The sequence below is a fragment of the Streptopelia decaocto genome, assembly GCF_964273445.1.
Source record: "Streptopelia decaocto genome assembly, chromosome: 15".
Taxonomy (NCBI): domain Eukaryota; kingdom Metazoa; phylum Chordata; class Aves; order Columbiformes; family Columbidae; genus Streptopelia; species Streptopelia decaocto.
The window spans coordinates 2,595,710-2,611,127 of NC_138670.1; positions in this window are offsets into that span (position 1 = coordinate 2,595,710).

Genomic DNA, 15,418 nt, shown 5'->3' on the forward strand with positions numbered 1-15,418 from the left:
TTCTGGCTGAGGGAATACAAACTAGGGATGGCTTCTGTAATAATTCATGTAATCTTTAACACCCCTGCAGAATATATATAGTGTGTTACAAAATCAGAATAGTGATATTATTCCACCTTACCCCACAGTATAAGGAGATACAAAAGGAAAGAGTTTTTGGAGTAACACAGTGACACAGGCCAGCAACGTTCCTGTTCAGAACATCACCCATAAGCAGAGATGAGAGTCTAATGCAGACATTGCTTATACTTCAAGATTTGGCCAAGAAAATTAACTTGGGGCTGTTGTGTACTGTTTTTCTGGAGAAGGGAAAGGAAAAAGGAGATGTGGGAAAAGATGCTAAATGAAGAGAGTTATTGCTGCTCCTGCCTACCCAGGGTAACAGCTTAGGCTTACTCTTATCTGGACACCTGGGAAACAACCTCATAGCATCATTAATCTGTGATTCTCTCTTTTTCTTTCTTGCCATTTCGTTCATTGTTGTTGTTGTGGCACAACCAGAAGTTTTTCTTTTGGATTTCTTTTCCAGATCTTCCTTTCCCGCTATAGACAGCTACCACATTCCAGATTTCTTGTTTGCGTTAGCGTCTAAGTTTGCAGTTTATCTCCTAACTATGATGAATTATTTTGATGCACTCAACACCCTGCTGTCTGCTTCGCTGAATGTAACTGCATCCACAGGCTTGGTTCTAATGCCTTTAGTGTCGTCTTACTGTCATCTCTATGAATTTGTACTAAAGAAGCACAGAAAACTTCCATATGCATCTGGCAACAGAAAAAAATGTGTGACATTAGTAAATACTGACATGATCTTGCATCCTGATAAAGTTTGTAAAGATGCATTAAGAAAAAAACTCTAAGTCAATAAGAACAAATACATTATGTTGTATCCAAAGAGCTCTTGCACACAGACTATGTCAAACAATTTGAAAGTACTGGTGCTGGTATTCTGCTATAGCACAAAGTAAAACTGAAGCTTCCATTATGAATATCTTTTTGATACAGTAAGTGAAAATACATAGTGTTGTTCTCGGAGAATGTGAGATTATGATTCTTTACTAGTTTCGGACTGGAAATGGCTTCTTGTATGCTGTTCTCTTCACTACTGCAGAACGGATTGTTTGCTCAGATCTTTTAGAAAAGTAGCAGTTGCCGAAGAAAAGTCTTCAAATAATGAATTGTGGAATTTTGTTTGATAAGGACTGAAAAGCCCTGAAAGGTCAGGACAGAGTTCACTTAATGGATGGAAGACTTTTCATTGACTTTCAAAAAACAGTAGATCAGGTCTGTAACTGAGGCATCAAGATTCATCCCTTCAATACAGTGAATGCATATCTAAGTTGATGTGCATCTGGCTTCTAATATACTTTTCATTATGCAAATTTGAGTAGCCAGATGTGTAAATTTGCAGATGGAAATAAATAGATTCTAGGCTATTATTTTTTAAACCTTTGCTCATAACAGTGCAGCTTTCTCGCTTTTATGCGGAACTACAGCTGCAGAGAGGCCAGAATAATTCAGCAATCAGATAACATAAGAACAGTGATTTCCAAAATATCACTTTAGATGCCCATATTACTAATTTCCATCCCTTTCCATCTCAGCAGTAGGCTGAGACTGGATTCCTCTCCCCATCTCCAGAGAAAGTGGGACTGGTTAAAACAGCATGACCATGTTTTTCAAAAGCTAAAGTTGTTATTGATTTCTGGAGAGCAAATACCCAGAAACACCCCTTTGCTTGCCTGGGACTGCTGCTATTCCTTTTCTTTCCAAGTTTCAGTACTGGGTTTGGAAAGCTGGCAGGTTGGGTTGTCCATTTCACATTGGTAACAGCAGCATGCTGGGCAGAAGCATTCCTCTGGGCTTTTATCAAAATGTCGGCTCATCTAGAACTGGAAGGATCTCTTCCAGATAAAACAAGCAAATATGCTCTTCCTTCAGTTCTTGTTTTTTAAGCCTGGTACTTTCTGGTCAGTTCCTAAATGTGACTTTTCTGCTGTGGACGCTCTCTGTAGGTCAGCAATATCTGCCCAAAGTCCATCACAGGCAAAACAGAAGGGTTTTTTATTGTACTACATGGACCTCGGATCAGTTTCCTGGAAAACTGATACTCCCAGATAATTCCACATAGACAGAAAAAGTTGCTGACCTCCATATTATATTTTTCTATCTCTGGAGGCCTTTCTGCAAGTAGTTTTGTGCTAAGAATTGCTTTGCAGATATTGCAGTATTGGTATTACCTGAAGCTTCTAGTCACTCTAGAAAAGACATCGAATTTTGTAATACCAAAATTACTTTTAAAAAAAGTCAATAATTGCCAGAGACGTGGATAATGTCTGAGATATCACTGTCATCAGCACAGTGTTATTTAGTTCATAGCATATCGAGAGCTCACAAGCTAACAGCTCGGGCAAATCACTGAAAGTACAAGCTTAAAGCTCTCCCTTGCCTTCTGACCCCATCCTGCAGCTGGTCAGTTATTGTGTGCAGAGTCCAATGACATTGGTGCTGCATGAACATGAAAAGAAACACTTAAAAATTGTGCACTGGCTTGAAAAATATATCTGAGCCATCAGGAAAGAGGCTTGTGATCCTTCGTACTTCAAAGACATGATGATATATCTCACTTCTTAAGGATTACACATAAGTATCTTACGGATAGCAGGGACAATGGGTCAGAGAATGTAAAAAAAAAAGCAGCAAAATAAGGAATTACTGTTCTGAATCATTAAACAAAATTCTAGTTATGTTTTATGTACTGTTGAATAAAGAGCTCATTGTTCTTTATTAAAGTACCATCATTACCTGATAAAACATGTTATAAGAGGATGGATTTATTATTTTTCCCACACAACTAAAAGGTTAACACCCTTCTGACTGCAAAATAATACCCTTTCAGCTAATGGGAATATTTAGCATTTAACAGACCTGTGAAGAAGTGTCCTTGATATTTATTAAGAGACCAATACCATTTCCTAGGGCCAGCTTCTAAAATCTTCGGACACTGATACGAAATTTAAAGCTTTTCTCAATTAGTTTATCCTGAGTATTCTATTTTCAAATATTAATATATTAATATATTTCAAATGGTCGACAAATTTCCTGCATAGGGGATGGATGTAAGTAGCTGTGTCTTCTGCAAAATAAGCTCATGTGCAGAACAATGGAAATACAATTCTAAATGTGAAATGCTTGGACATCAACAGGTCCCAAATCAGTATTTATTTCTTTGTTTCTTTGTTATGGAAATCAGTTAGATATAGTGAGTGTTTTTCCATTAGTACACCAAATATGATGGAATACAGACATCTCCTGGTAGACGTGAAAGAATTTAAGAAGAAAATGTGATGAAATACACATACACTTTCTGTAGAAGACAGAAGGGAAAGAAGCTGGGAGGAGTGGCTGACACTGGAAGCTGTGCTGCCATCAGAGACCTGGACAGGCTGGAGAGCTGGGCAGGGAAACATTTAATGAAATAGAACAAGGGCAAGTGTAGAGTCTTCTATATGGGTAGAATTCCTGATCCCGTCTTAATGGAAGCATTGTGATTTTTGGAGGAAATTTACTAATGGATTATTTATACATGATTATGGCTTTATGAGAACCTTACTGTGTTTTAAGAGGTACTACGGAATTTGACCATATTCAGAAAAAACAAGAGAGTCTTACTCTGTTCTTCTAGCTCACTTGCATGCAGCTGTCTAATCTCAGATCTAGTCCAACTTAATGAAAGTCATTCAGCACTCCCACTTACCTATCTGATTTCATAATTTCAGAAGGAAGATGACACAGGTGTTGGAAAAAAAAAAAGAGAATATGCTTTTCTCATCAGGAATATGTTTTGTGTGATAAGCTGGTTCATTCCTGTTATAAATGTTTCCCCATTCAGTTCCATATTGCTTCCTGCCTGCATGGAGAGAGTTAAACCAAAGGGGATGTTAAAGGACCAAAGAGGAAATGTAAAACAATGACACAGATAAGAATTGCTTCAGATACATGGCTTCAAAGTAGTTAAGATAATAATGGCTGGGTCATCACTTGGAGAAAAGCTAATGAGCTGGCTCCATCCAGGCTAGAACTGGTGCTCTTCCCAAGGCTAAGTGGGGGGGATCAAAGAAGCCTAAAACCTCAAAGAACTGGGAAAGGGAGGGAGCTTGGGGTAAGCCAAGAGAGGTTTCCCAGAATGTGTCAATTACGGAGCTGACAGGCTGGGAAGACTCACAGACAGAAAGAATGTGCTGCAAGCAATGTGGGCTGTTCCTCCTGAGAGGGACGCTAATCTGTGTTTATGTAAATTATAGACTGTTGAAGTTTAGACGGGGAATATGCATTTAAAAGGAAACCATTATTTTTTGCCTTAACACCTGGGCCTGCAATCTCTGTTTCTTTGAATTAGTGAACAAACAATATTTTGCTTTTAAATAAGTGTGGTTTGGGTCTTTCTAATTAGCCCCTCTAGCAAAACTCCTTCAGTAACTAAACCCCAGTTGAACATATTGAAGTAATCCTGATGGTTACCCAGGAACTGTTACCCAGCTACAAATGGTTGTACTGCCAAATTTCTGCTTAGGAAAGTAAGTACCCTGGGCCTGACACCGCTGTAAGGACATAACCTTGAGAAGGGACAATATTCAATGGCCATGAAGCTTTCTAACAGTAATGGACAAAAATGTGCTATGAATTTCTAAGCAGATCTTCTATGAATAAGGAACAGTTCTATAGTAAAGGCTAGTGATAGCCCAACATTGATGTACGGCTATGTATTGTTAGGAAAAGCACTTAATTTGTTCAAGATACTTAAGATTTTTCACAGGGATTTTTATCTCACATTCAGTGCATCTTTTAAATTAACTAAGACATAGGTGAAGATAAAAGATTCTTGTGAGCTTCTCCCCCAACACTAGATGATGGTCAGGGAGGGATCAGTGAATATAGCAAGGATGTGGGTATTCAATAGGCCATTTCAGCAAGGCATTGTTAACTTAATTTCACAAATACCTTCAGTTGGAAAGAGGCAAATAGTGTTATTTGAAGAGAAAGAAGTCTCTGTGGAGAATCATGAATTTCATCATACTCCAGAGAGCAACTGGGGTCTTTGAAGATCTTCGTGTGGTAACAACCCCTCACTTTGTGCTACCATCATACTTCACGGGGATCAACACAGTCCTCTCCGGTTTGGCACCAACAGCAGCACATCCTAAACTGCAGTTTTAGAGTGCTGAAACGTGATGGTGCCAGGACAATGCCAGGTGGAACATGCACTGCGCTCTCCCTGTTCTCTTTTTGAGAATCCAACACAGTCTGGTGATACAAACCAGTGCTTGGATGGAGATTTGCCAACACGGCACATGGCTCTAGTGAAACAAATGAGCGTCGAAGGACATCAAAATGCAGAAAATTACTTTTTTTAGACTTATTATGCTATTGCTTGTATGCTTTTATGCTTTGCTCATAAGTAACCTTTTAGAGAATCCCAAGTATGACTGTTATGATTACAGCCAATCTGAGATCAAATAAAACAAACACCAGCAATTCAGTCATTATTACATGACTTTTTAAAGTTGTCATCAAATCTGTGGAATTATGTCATGATGGAAGCATCTGTTTTCCTGGATATAAGACTCACCTTCTAGAGTTCATTCTCCCTCACTGGAAGCTTTTAGTGAGCGGATTTCTAATCAGATACTTATACCCTGGTGACTCTGACTGAATACATATTTTTATTCCAAGTGGGTTCTTCTCTACCATGTAATTTTTTTAGTGTTATTATTATGTAAGCTTCCATAGAGATAACATTTAAAATAGCCTATTTTATTTTAGCTCCATAGCCCACGCCTCAATTCTATTAGAAAATGGTCTGCAGAGTCACCAGGGTATAAGTATCTGATTAGAAAGCCTGGTGCACTGTCTTTTTAGAAAGTATCATTGTGTTATCCACAGCAGAGGAAAATGAACTATCCAGTGAAGTTCTAATACACAAAACTAATTCAAAATTTCAATGACTACTCACTTATTCAAATGGCTATCCCTAGGGAGAAGCATTGAGCAAACTGGTTACAGACAGCCTTGTGATAATATCCTTACATTCCTGCAGTGCCTTTCTTGCCAAGATATTTTGCAAGTATACAGCACAAGGGTTATAGAAATAAGAATTATTTTTGCCCAAATAATGGTGCTTTCAGTGTTTAGCAACACTAAAAAAGGACAGGGAGAAAATATTATCTTTATTTTGTGACCCTGCCGTGGGAGTTAGAGAAGGTAAGGATATTGGACGATGATACATAATTAAGGTATGAATTTATCCCCGGTTGCTGCAAAATAATAGCCCTATATAGTCTTAGCCTAATCTAACATAACAGATCTACTGAGACTTGTGAAAGGGTGACCATCACAACACGGAACGGCAAACTGGGAGAAGACTGTGTACAAGAATCTCTTGTCCTCAATGTTTAAATATATCAAGTGACAAGCAAGTTAGATCAAAATATATATTCCCCCAGAGCAGCATCATTTCCCTGTAACTCACTCCTAGAAGGAGAAGCTGCCCACTATTTACCGCCTTACACCCTTGCTTGCCAGAGCAATTGTTTCAGTGTTTCTTTCTGCCACCTTTCCTTGCACGGTTCCATTTGTTCTTCCCATATTCCTGAACGCTGAAATACCTTCTGTCTGGGAAGCCAGGATTTAATTTTTCCTTCTGATTTTTCTTCCAGTCTTTAGCATAGGCTTGAAATTGCTTATCCTAAAGTCATATTTCTTGTTGACTGGCAAGTATAGATATAAAAAGACACAAACTGGATTAACTGAATTCTTTGCTCTGGGAAGTAATGCCCTTTGTCTTAGATTGTCACCTTCTATGCTAATTACTGAGATACAATGAAATAAAAGCTTTACAGTCGTGTTTGCTAAGCGCATCTTATAAAACCTTAGGAAGATATAATTAAAGTGGCATTACCATTGATTTACTTAAAAAAAAAAAAACTATTGCAAAATTGTACTGTCCAAAAGTATTAAAAAGTTGGCGACTGTATCACAACACTTTTAAGTGTTGGCATGTTCGCCTTCATCACTACACGCACAAGCTGTTGGCTGAGTGAGTCAGTGACTGAATAATACCTTGTTTAATAATCTTTTGTCAACTGTAGTATCTCAACTGGAGGGTTATCATAATAAAGACAGTAATTGTTTCTTCAAAGTAGCCATTAGAGAATTCTGTAACTGCTACCATAATTAGAGCATTCAAGATTAATTTCAGGAATAGCGTTCCCTAAGAGTTCAGTCACAGGAGACAATCATTTAGAAAGAAGTAAAGTTGTTGTCCATTAGATGGGATACTACACATGCTTCATAAAGCAGAAGACTACAGCAAGCAGAGATGAATAAAGTACTGAATTCACTTTTCCAAGGTCATTGCTCTGCCTGGGAATGGAATAATTATTTTCTTAGCGTTGCCTAATGTCCACTTCACTGAGATCTGCTGCATTTCAGATGTGTGTCCTTTGAGGAGAATACTTCTCTATATTCCGAGAGTGCAAGGACTGCAGCTGCACCTCTGGGAAAACGCCAAGCATGAGAGTGGGTGACAGGCGACTTTTTCAGATGTACCTGCTATAGGCTGATCAAATACCTGCCTAACATATTAAAACTGATTTGCCCAGGTGGTTTCCTGATTTTTCTTATGTGGCCCAAGTTTGATTGTGGGCAAAAAGATATAAATCAGCCTCCTTTTGAAAACAAAGCAAACCCTAAATTTATCAGATGTAGACAACTGTGAGGTCACAGGGAGAGAAGCAAATGGCATCATTGTAAAGAGCAGAACAAAGCAGCAGAAATGACAGGACATGCTTGTTTCATACTGTGGTAATTTCTGAGTGCTAACTTTAATCTCCTGCATTTACCATAACTATAAAATCACCGAGAGACACCAGATGGTGCTGTTGCAAATGGTCTTGCTACTTCTGATGACCTGCTGATGTGGCAGTTTGCTTTCGGAGAAATGCTTATGATCAGCTGCAATGCATTGAGTTTTGGAAGCTGAATATACAACCAACAACAGTCTGCTTTGTACAGCGACACAACAGTTCTTAACCGGAGCAATGGCCTAGGAGCCCAAATGAAATTCTTGACTTCAGATTCCAGTGAATTCAAGGGAAGCCAAGATCCATGTTTGTGGATTTGAAGCTTACTGGAAGAGACTTCTGCTTAGCCAGCAATTGACCACCTGCTGTGATTCAGGATAATGTAGTATGTCCAGAAAACAAAGTGAATTGCAAAAGCTGCAAAGCTGGTTGCCTTCTACTACCTGAACTGTAGTCTAAATGCTTTTGTTGCTTTAGAGCTGTGAAGACATTGATAAACCACCATTTTAAAGTCAATATACAAAGCATTTGAGCAACACGTGACTGCACATAAGGTCTGGTGTGCCTCCGTCACACTGCAAATCACTGGAATACAATAAATACTATCCACTGAGAAATAAATATTTTTATATCAGCAAGTGTACAAGCTTAGTACACAGTGATCCTCTTCAGAGTTCTGGAAAATTGTGCTTTCTCATGCATGAAGGTGTTCACATTACTACTCACCATACAGCACATTTAAACCAGCCTTATTCTTCTCCATAGCTCTCAGTTTTCACTCTAAATGCAGAAGACATGCACACTAGTACCACATTAAATTTTCCATATGTGCAGTGCTGATATGCTGTCAGGTCCCATTGCCTGAATATTAATCCCTCTTTTGATGTGTGAAATTTGACTTTTAAATCAGAGGGTCTTATTTTTGATTGCAAACTCCTCTATGACCAAAGTTTTCACAGGATTCTCTTCTGCTTGTGACATGGTGTTGGTACTTCCAGTTTTTGGTGGATCCATTAAACTCACACTTTACCTTGGTTCTTGCTTATCTCCCACACCCCTGCAGCCACCTACAATTCCAGTACATTCGGTCAGATAATTTATCAGCTGAAGAGAACATTGGTGAAAGTACCACATTGTACCTCGCTAGAGCTGTTATCTCCCAATAGGTGATTTCAGCCAACTTACTATTGAAAGGGAAGGAAGAATGTCCATAGCATATGTTTTTATTTCACCTTCTTTCTATTCTAGCAGTGGAAATATCCTCTCTGAGAACTCCACTTATTTATTTATTCATTCATTTGTTTGTTTGTTTTTAAATCATTAAATGAGCCATAGGTCAGAAATAAATTCAAATTTCAGAAGTACTGAAAACCAACACAAACACAGTGTTACGTAATTTCTTTCCGCTGTCTGATCTCACAGGATAGCAGGAAATATAGATGAAGATGATTCAGCACATGCCCCAGATGGATGTTTCTCAATTTGAAATGTATCATCCCAGCCAGGCAAATAGAACTCTGGTAGACGTCAGTCGTGGTTACATTTGCCTGACAGATACGCCACGCTTTCAAATAACATTACTGCTAATGATGGCCTTGTGTTGATGTGTAGTTCTTTGCTTTGTTGTTGATGTAGAGCAGTCAGGTCTGCTTGGTGCATCCATTAGCAATAAAGCTTTGTGTGTATGTGTGGTATCGCTAAATTGAATTATAATGCAAAACACAGACGGCATGCTCACTTCATTTTTCAAGCATTGCCTGTGCAGTCTCAAAAACAACAGTTAATAAAGCAAGTTACTCTCCTCCATAGAGTTAAACCACCTAATTTATTTTCCTTTAGGACAGCAACTTCCCGTGATGGACCTTTGAGCAGAGCTGAAGGTGCATCCCCATGTGTGCCACATCCCGGCTGATGGCTGCTGCCAATACCAATCACACCAAGGCCAGCAGCCACTGGCATCTCCCAGAGCTGTAAAGAGTTCTTGCTCAGGATATGAAATGACAAAATGCCAATCTCCGTGTGCTCCTTTACAAAACACAAGTGTAGCTTTGCATATTTCCTTAATGGGATTTGATTTCTCCTCTAAAATGAAAAGCCTTTGTCATTAAGTTAAGGTGCTATTTTCACAGCAAGCAACAGAGTAGATGTAGAAGCCTGGTTGCTGGATAGCTGCGTAGATGCTAAGATTCACCAGAACAGGTGTCGAAAACCGGAGAGAGTTTAAATCCAAGACTGAAGATATATATACTAGAAAATGCTTAATAGGGGGTTTATGAGGATAAAAGACAGGGAGCACACAGGAGCTCATCCTTCGTCCTTGCTTGATGAGCCAAGTTTGGTCAACATCTGTTGGCTATGAAAGACTCAGGCTCTCTCTGCTCCTTATTGACTCTCCATGTTAAGAAATTCTGTGGGAATGCACATAGCTGAAGTAAGAATTGTGGCAGATTAGGAAATTTTGGGGCTTTTTAGGATTATTTATCTTGAAAGGCAATATCAAAAAGTTGTTGTTTTGGTGTTTTTAGTGGCTTTCTATAGGAATACCTGCAAATCTTCCTGGGAGATGCCTTTAAAGAATTTCCACTGCTGTGGGAGTAGAAGGATGGGAATGCAATTAAAAAAGAACCAACCAACCAAAACATTTTATACCATTTTTGAAGAACTTACGTAGTTAAACATCAAGTTTGTCATAATTCAGTCACTCACCATTGAAGAAAATGCACATTTATACTGGAGAGCAAAATTGACTTTTACTGTGGATGAGCACTATGTAGAATATAAAGGTGACTGACAGCCAGAGAAAATTAAAAGGACACGTATTGTCAAACTGCTTTCTTTAGCAACAGATAAGTGCGTGAAAAGTAGCCTAAAGGCATGGGCTGGCTTGTTTTGATTAGGCAGAGCAATTTGCTATCTTATACAGGGCTCTAATCACTTGTAACTGCAAATAGACTGATTTGCTGAACATCCTGATGGCAACAGCCAAAGTGAATGTTGAGGGACTGTCAGCTTCAGAATCAGCTTCTGGAAGTGGAGAAGTTGCCACCTGTAGGTTGCACCTTCTCTGCTGTGTGCACACATCCATGTGCCTTCCAGCCAATGTGATAATGAACTGAAGCACAATAGAGAAACTCGAATAGCATCGAGCTTCTCATGCGAGGACCTGTATGTCCAATTCTACATAACATCTGAAATGAAAATGACTCAACGTGCCTGTAAATGAAAGGCTTTAAATAGGGTTAAAATGAAGCTTAGGAGAAAAAAATACTAAATCTCTTTTTTTTGTTGTTGTTGTTTTCCTAACCATAAAAGGAACTTCAACACATCGAGGAATAACATTTGAAAACGGCTGCTTGGCAGTTTAACATAATTCCAGTGATGAAAGCACAATATGGGGATAATTATCTGTTCAAATAAATCTGCTTGATGCTAATGAGCATTTGAACAATCCATTAAGCAGCTAGGGGTTTTTTCTATGCAGTTTTCTTTGGTAAGCAAAAATGACACATCCAAAACTTCTATTAGGTATACAATTTCCTCTCTGTATCTTCCCATCTTTCACGGAGATCCCTTTCCCAAGAAGGTGCTGCAGCTCCTGCAGAAAGGACACAGAACTTATTCCCACGTAACAGTTTGACACAGTGACAGCCTCAGGAGCTAAAAATCAGTTCAGAAATGAGCCGGTGCTGCAAACCGGTCGTGCAGTTTGCAGATGTTGTAGCTGGGAGAGACTGGGGAGCCTCTGCTGAATGAAACTGTCCCTGTATGACTGTACAGTAACTGAACCACCTAGCGGGGATCTCACAATCAGCCGATCTCTGTCTCTTCCTTCAGCCACTTTTCCTTCTTGCATGTGGTTAATGAATTCTTTCTCAGAAAACGTCCACAGGCACAAAAGTGAAAGCTGGATTTGCCCCCAAATCCAAAACGTATTAACTAGTTCAACCAGTGTCTGTGAAACATGAGGTTGAGAGCTGAGAAGAAAATAATTCTTCATGGAAGTGCATGGAAGTGTACTCCTAATGTCTGTTATTAAAACACAGCAACCAAAAAAATCCAGAATTCATGGGATATTGGTCAGGGTTAAATGGTGTTTAGTTACATATTGCAAATATTAGGCTATTTCATTCAGCTTGTCCATCTTCTGTTTCAGAACTTGTGGCAACAGTGATTTGTTGCTGCGGAATTTATGCCCAAAGGTTTTGCTTTATTTTGCTCCTTTCTTCAGACAAAACATAAAATGTAACTAAGCAGTCAAAGACAGGAAAACAATAACATATTTTTCAAGGTACCAGTTGCACAGGGATCTGATAGAAAGGGTGGCAAGAATTCATATAACATCCAAACTCCCTAATAAATTGCTATGAATATTAAGCATACAGTAATTAGGACTGGACTGCACATCATTTCTTAGCCAGGAGAGGGCTGAATTCATAGTTGTGCCTTACTAGCTCTAGTATATAGCATTTCATCCTCACTGAGGATAAAGACTTGCTCACCATATGTGTACCATACAGTATCACCTTGATTATCTGCAAAATTGCCCCAGGGCTGGGTTCCCGCACCGAAGGCCACACGTTTCTCTGCAGCGTCCCTATGTATACTGTCACCAGCTAATCCTTTGTAAGGCAAAAGGGTTTTCTTCTGGGTATCAAAAGAATTGTAAAGCAACTTTAAAAAATGATGTTCATGTCTTTTTTTTGGAAAAGTTCTTTCTGATGCAGATCCCAGTGCGGTGATGCTAAATGCTTGCATTTGCCCCTACTCATTTCTAGTGTTTCATGTTATTCCACAAACAAACAAGGCTGCAGTCCCTGCTGTTGAGTTAGGAGATGGTGGGCTATTCGTTAGTCTGTCCTCCTTCTTTCTGGTCACCTGAGACTTTTGTTGTAAGAACCTTTGGAAAATTATTTATTAATTCACTATTTGTGACTTCAAAAGAAAGGAAAAATCAATTCCAGAATTACCAGTGTAATTAATACAATTTCTGTGAGCACTAGATGTGGAAAGGAAAGCAAAAACCGTAGCACAAGAGCATCTCATAACTAACCTTTTGGGACAGTAAAAGAAGATATGAGGTTAAGATCATAAAAGCAGCTCTATACGTGCTGGAGGACAGAGGGAACAGGTGTAGATTGTAGTAAATCAAGGGTTGTAAAGGGGCTGGCGTTAATGGGAACTTGCTAAAGCATCAAGCAGTGGGGGGAAGTGTGCTGTGTCTATTTTTATACAGGAGTGGCAGAACAGTGCCAGGCTGTTGTGCTCCTTCAAGAGCAGGAGGTTATCGGTGCCTTCAGAGGCCGCTTGCCGCAGGCTGCGCTGCAGCTGGCTCGCGAGGGGCTGGCGAGCGGCAGCCGCAGCATTCGCCCCGCGTTCGCTGTTCCTGTTCGCTGACATGTGTCCTTCAAGTTAAGGGCTAATTTTAGTCATTGATAAACACTATGTATTTGAATAGGCCAACAAATTATTGCCAGAAAATTATTCAGTTAACTCATGTGTCTATTTCTGCTTATTGGCCTGTAGTAAATAAACAATGATGTTTTATTTGAATGAATGTTTGGAAATACTGCTAATATGATTGCCTTTATGTTCCAGCATCTGGACAGACACTTGAGCAGTTGTATATTTAGCCTACCTAGAGCCTTTTTCAAAAAGTGCTCTTTCTGTGAGCAGAACAATTCAGCACTTCCCTGAATAGTACGTGACATCTTCCAAGGGAATTCAGAGGAGATTACGGTAGCAAAATCACCCCTTTGATGCTCAAGAGGTGCAGACAGGAGCGGCAGCTCTGGCCTGGGAGCTGCAGAACGACGTTTGTGCTGTTCCTGGCTGATGAGCATCGCGGAGGGGCTGGCGTATGAGCTCGGGCACAATGCTTATCCAGGCGGTGCACCGTGCTAGCTGTGCTTTCCTCCCCCAAATTATCCCTTTCTCATGTCTGTGCTCTTGTAGGCAAAGTTACGGTTTCTTCTCACTTCAGCCTTGCTGAAGAGGCCGTCAGATGGGGGGTTCTGTGCAATAAACAGCAGGTGTGTGCCTCTTCACGTCCATACGTCCCCCAAAGTTCTGCCAGTGCAGTAACCAACACAGGGGTGTATAACAAATGGACAATGCTTGGGTTTCATCCCTCGAGTCCACTGGATTGGACTGACATCCCCTGCCTGATTTCTCTCCTGTCAGCTTGGGATACAGGCAGAAGAATCACATGTGTCTGTAGATACACATAGGGATGTTTTTTCACTCCATTTTCAAATTTATCATAGGACATAAGCATGTAATTCTTGCAGAGGGGCGAATTCCACTGTGTAGCTACTGCAAAGGGATATATTAAGAGCCTTGGAAGTGTATCCAGCTTCATCTAATTCCCAAAGAGAGAAACTTAAAAGCTCTTAGAGCTCAGCAGATGAAGCTTTTTCTTCTTTCTGGTTAAGCCAGGACAAGGCTCCATAGGTCTCTAATGTATTTAGAACTGGATATAGATTTTTAAGAATTGGATATAGATTTTTAAAAGAAGCTCAGGAGATTTAATTCTCGCCATCTACTTGGCCATAAGGAGCTATTTATTACAAAAGAGAGATCAAAGATTTTTATTGAACTCTAAATGAATTTCAAAATGCATTTTTTTCCTTACATGAGAACCAATTTTTTTGTGTTTGCTTGTTCCACTCCAGAAAACTGGTTTTCATGGGGACGCAGGCGGTGAAATTGCCTGTGCCGTAATGATTTTTGGTTACATAGAAACCTCACTTACTGTGACAAATAATGAACACATATAATGGAAAAATACTTTAACACTATTTCTTTAAAAAGCCAGCAAAAGCTTAATAACAAGCTAAAAATCTCTTAAGGCAAGTTTTTCAGACCTGGAAGTGCATGCTGTAAACAATTTTTTTCCAGTATCTTGCCCTGGAGATCTAATTTGCTATTATTAACCATAGTGAGGCATGCTTGTTAAAAATAGGACTAAAAATAGTCTTTCAGTAGGTTATTTTACTGATATTTTTAGGTCTAAAAAGTATTCATTGCCACTACTAATTGCTGCTTTGTATTAATTAATTTTCAGTGACAACTTAATTTTCTCTTTTGTGTTAGATTTGAGGTGTTCTTGTCTCCATTGTTGAAGTTTGGAAAAAAAATGAAGTTTGCTGTAAAAAGAACAAAACGTTTGTTTATCAGCTGTTCCTTATTTATCTGAAAAAATAACCCAAAGAGCTGAGGCCAGCTCTTTATGAGGAAGGTAGACACGCTCCAAGCACAGCCTGTGGTTTTTATTGCCTTTTTATGGCAGAATAAATGACCAGGTGAGAGTCAATGTGATCATACTATTGTAAATTCCAGGCTTATTTGGACTGCGTTTGCATGGTTAAAAGCTAATAATAATATTAACTTGATCATTGGCTTATTTAATGAACACACTTGAGCCTAATCATTTCTGAGAAAGCCCATTTGAAGGGAAAAATTATGGCTGTTGTGTAGAACCCTGAGCATTAACATACCAAACAAATTGTGAGTCCATCTAGTCTGATTTCCAATAGCCAGCCAAACTCTGCCCATAC